We start from the raw sequence: 5,000 nt of genomic DNA, 5'->3' as shown, positions 1-5,000 counted from the left end.
ATATATATATATATTCATATATTTATATATATATATATATATGTGTGTGTGTATATACATATATATACATATACATATATATATATACATATATATACATATATATATACGTTTACATATATATATATATATACATATATATATATATATATATATATATATATACATTTGCGTGTGTGTGTGTGTGTGCGTATATACATCTATGTACATGTATAATTACACACGCACACACACACCACACACACAGAGGCACACAGTTATAAGCAAATATCTGATAGTAAAGAAATGGTTTTAAAGATTTCTGCTTCCTTAGCTCTGCGGCATCTCTGAAATGGTTTAGTTTTTGCAGGAATTCTTCGAAAATCTCACTTTTTAAGTTCAACAATTTCATAGAAAGTAAAACTTTATTAGCAGCATTGTTAATGGTTGACATGATGACGACGACGACGACGACGACAATGATGATGATGAGGAGGAGGAGGAGGAGGAGGAGTCACACATTGCAACTTCACTTCTTTTTCTTCTTCGTCACTTCTTCTTCATCATCATTCATGGTCGTCGTCGTTGTCATCATTATCATCATTATCATCATTTCTTCTTCTTCTTCTTCTTCTTCTTCTTCTTCTTCTTCTTCTTCTTCTTTCTTCTTCTTCTTCTTCTTAGTCGTCATCATCATAATCATTATCATCACCTTCTTCGTAATTGTCGTCTTCGTCGTCCACATCATCATTATCATCAACAGCAGCAGCAGCTTTGTTGCTCTCCTCCTCCTTTTCCTCCTCCTCCTTGTCTTCTACAACTACTGCTGTGGCTACTACTACTACTGACTGCTGCTGCTGCTACTACTACTACTACTACTACTACTAACTACTACTACTACTACTACTACTACTACTGCCACCGTTTTTTTATTGCCATTTACGCAGGAAACGAAAATGAAAAAATTAAGTGAAAATCGAATTATCATGCCGCGTTCTTGAGATCACGTGACCCGCGGCCAGTTTCAATGGCTGTGAATTAATCGACATTCACGTGTTGTGTATGACGTCAGTCTCGCTTAGAAAGTTCGAGAAACCGGGAGCCTAATGGAGAGATCTTAATCGCGTTTAACGGAGCTAAAAATATTATAGACGGATCTTATCTAATTGTTTTCAGTAGTAGTAGTAGTAGTAGTAGTAGTAGTAGTAGTAGTAGTAGTAGCAGCAGCAGCAGCGACCATTATTACTATTGTGTGTATTTCTTTTTCAAGCCTCTTACTCCATTCCGTTCTCTGGACTCAGAAGAATGAAAGAACCTTCTGTTTGTTTCGCCGACGAGTGTCCCAATGTTACTTGAGCAACAGAAAACTTTTTGCTCAATGAGTTTATTGTGTAAGTGGCCGAGTATTCCAGATACAACTTTAACGTCATTCCTGACATAATCACGCGATACAGAGTGTCACAAAATCGGTTGTTTGAATAATAGAGGTACTTTTTCTTCAACTTTTGCACCCAAGGTTTGAACCAAGATTGGCGACTATTCTAAAAGACAGATGTACAAAGCGTCACGCAGCCGGCTCTTGTCTAAGAATACGTGATTCCGAAACCATGTCTGTAATACTCCCTTTGTGTCGTAACCAATTGTTGTTCTTCCTACTTTGTAGTAGTCTATTTGCATATAAGCGTATAAGTAGGACAACCACCACAAAAATGGCACTCCGTCGGTTACGACGACGAGGGTTCCAGTTGATTCGATCAACGTAACAGCCTGCTCGTGAAATCAACATGTGATCGTTCATCGCTGATCTGGGATAAAACGGTTTGCTCAGTTGTGCACCGTGTTACGCTCATCACGGATTGATCTTTTGTAACGTGGGTTGGCGATTAACCAAAAATCCTGCTTGGACTGCAAAAACTGTGTTCAACTACCCAGAATGCACTGACTATCGCTTGTGTTTACATGGCCGCGTTGCAAGAGTGCATATTTTTTGTACAGGTTTATGTACCCGCACTCGCCGAGCTGAGAACAATTAGCAGGTACAAAGGTACCTGACTCTAACAAACGACACAGATAAGAATAATCTCTACAGGAAAAGATAGAAACGATCAAGAAAATATGTGGCGGTGGAAAGGTCGCAGCTGTAGTCAGCGAATTCGGTGTCGATGGATCTAGCAGTTGTTCAACTCATTTAGTTCGTGAGGGTGATTCATTTATTACGGAAGCATTTATCTTGGTGTTTTTCTTTCTAAACCAAACCTCCGTAACAAACGAGGGTAGTTGTGTTGCCGAACTTACAGCTTTGTACTCAGAAGACATTCTCATTAAGACCCACAGTCATCGCTCTATCAAGATATGGTACGAATACTTACAAACACAACATAGTGTTGTTGTTATATATATATAATGTATTGAGTATTAAAGGAAGTAGTGAGTACTTAGTATGAAAGATTAAGAAAATGAGAGAGACTGAAACAACGTGTTAACGATACAAGATACTTTATTCGACTGCCGTTGTTGTACAAGTTAATTGTTTTGGCGGGAAACAAAGTGAAAGTCCTTTTATCAAGGGAGACAATGGGCGACGTTGATTGTTCATGTTTGTTGTGATGATTATATAACACATAGCATCTGGGATGTGGGTTCTTTAAAAACTGAGAGTATAATAAGAGCGAATAAAATAAAATAAAAGCGAATTAGGTGATATTCTGAAGGTCCAATGTCCAGCCTATCAACGAAGACATGTAAACTATTTCGAATGTAATCTCAATTTTAATTCTTTGACGATATACAAGCGCACATCTATTGCATGCTGTAACATGACACAATATGTAATAAATATATGCAGACTTCGATAATCTCCTTTTATGAATTGTTCCGACACTTAATCCGTTGTTAAGATATTATCTTAGGAAATGGATTTTTTGGAAATTAATCACCATAGTTTAGGACAGGTGTTTATAATTCTCCGTTCAGTGACATAAGTTAAGTGAAGTGAAAGTGGTTGTTCGATTAGTGTACAGGCCTTGATATGCAATCGATAACTAAAGGAATGCAGGCTTCTTATTGATTGCGCATATATATTATATCAACGGATTAAACGAGGCGGCGAGCTGGCAGAATGGTTAGCACACCGAGCGAAATGCTTAGCGGTATTTCGTCAGCCGCTACGTTCTGAGTTCAAATTCCGCCGAGGTCGACTTTGCCTTTCGTCCTTTCGGGGTCGATTAAATAAGTACCAGTTATGCACTGGGGTCGATGTAATCGACTTAATCCGTTTGTCTGTCCTTGTTTGTCCTCTCAGTGTTTATCCCCTTTTGGGTAGTAAAGAAATAGGTATTTCGTCTGCCGTTACGTTCTGAGTTCAAATTCCGCCGAGATCAACTTTGCCGTTCATTATTTCGGGATCGATAAATTAAGTCCAGATCCAGGAATCGAAACCAAGATATAACGATCATGAGTGCAACACCTTAACCACTAAGGCACACGCACCTCCTCATTACATCGACCCCAGTGCCAAAATTTGAAGCCAATAATAGAACCAAATTCATTTTACAGGACACCGTTTCGCTGTTTAGAATTTGTGAAGCTTCAATATTTTTAACTCATTATTTCGTTTGTCTTTACGTTCTGAGTTCAAATTCCGTCGAGGTCGACTTTCCCTTTCATCCTTACGGAGTCGATAAATTTAGTACCAGTTGCGTATTGGGGTCGACTTAATCGACTGGCCACGCCTCCCAAAAAATTTCGGGCCTTGTACCTAGAATAGAAAAAAATATATTTATCTAATTCCAAGATTCCGTAAAACTGTTTGTCTCTGATATGAACGGCATCTTAGCATTATCTTCACCGGTAACAAGAAAACGAGGCTAGAACAAAAACAGGCTGACAATATTCCAAAGTCAACTTGAAGCACCGTCTCGATGTAGTAGAAAGGTGTTTGCCGCTTATGCAATAACAGACATTTTATAAATAGTGTTGCACCGGGGTGCTACGCAATCTGAAAAGACAAAATGCTACGATGTCTATTAGATTCACATTCATATCACTGTCACATCACGAATATATTATGAAATATTTTCTACAAGGAGAACCAACCAGTTAAACGTAGACAATATGCTTTTAGCTGCTGGCAGCCCGATGTATAATCCAGTGTCTCTATTTCAATCTTTTTCTCAAATAAACAATGCTTATAATTCGTTCACAAACGCTGTTGATTAGAAAAAGTCAAGAATTTAGTGTTTCAGGTTGTGCATGAATGTGAAATAACTCATTTTAAACTACTAGTAATGTGCCATTAATGTACTTGTAATGTAGTATTGAAATTCAATCTTATTTATCACTCGATCGCAAATTATTAAGATGCAGAGAACAACTTAATATGATTTAGTGGCGACACGAGAATCGAAGCCATAAGTTTATCTACAGTTCTATATTTAAGAGATGAGGAATTATGTACATTATTTACATTATTTACATTTGATGGATATTTGTCCTCATCTTGTTTGCTGTTAACACAATGTTTCGGCTGATATAACCTCCAGCCTTCATCAAGTGTCTTGGGGAAATTTCGAACCTGGGTTCTCATTCCTAAGGTATTTTTCGATGTTGTTGTTGTTATTGTTGTTGTTGTTATTATTATTATTATTATTATTATTATTATTATTATTATTATTATTATTATTATTATTATTATTATTATTATTATCTTTTTTTTTCTTCTTTCAAATTTGCTTCCATTTCTTGCCGAGTGTCTTCCCGACTCCTAGGGCAAAGAAACTCATAGTATACATTGGTAGGCCATTAAACTAAACTCACTAGTTCGTTCATTTTTTTTTAAGTTAAATTAAAATACATGGGTAGTAATAGTTCTCACATCGACAATGCTCTTCTCAATACGTGTGATGTACCAGTTAAGACAATCTTTTGCACTTCTTGCAGGGATGGTAAGCCAGGGATCATTCTCATATAATTTTCGGTTCCCTTCTTGATCATTCCTAGTGATCCTACGATCACTGGTATTG

This window comes from Octopus sinensis, linkage group LG7 (genome assembly GCF_006345805.1).
Source record: "Octopus sinensis linkage group LG7, ASM634580v1, whole genome shotgun sequence".
Taxonomy (NCBI): domain Eukaryota; kingdom Metazoa; phylum Mollusca; class Cephalopoda; order Octopoda; family Octopodidae; genus Octopus; species Octopus sinensis.
Note: the sequence above shows the minus strand (reverse complement) of the source record.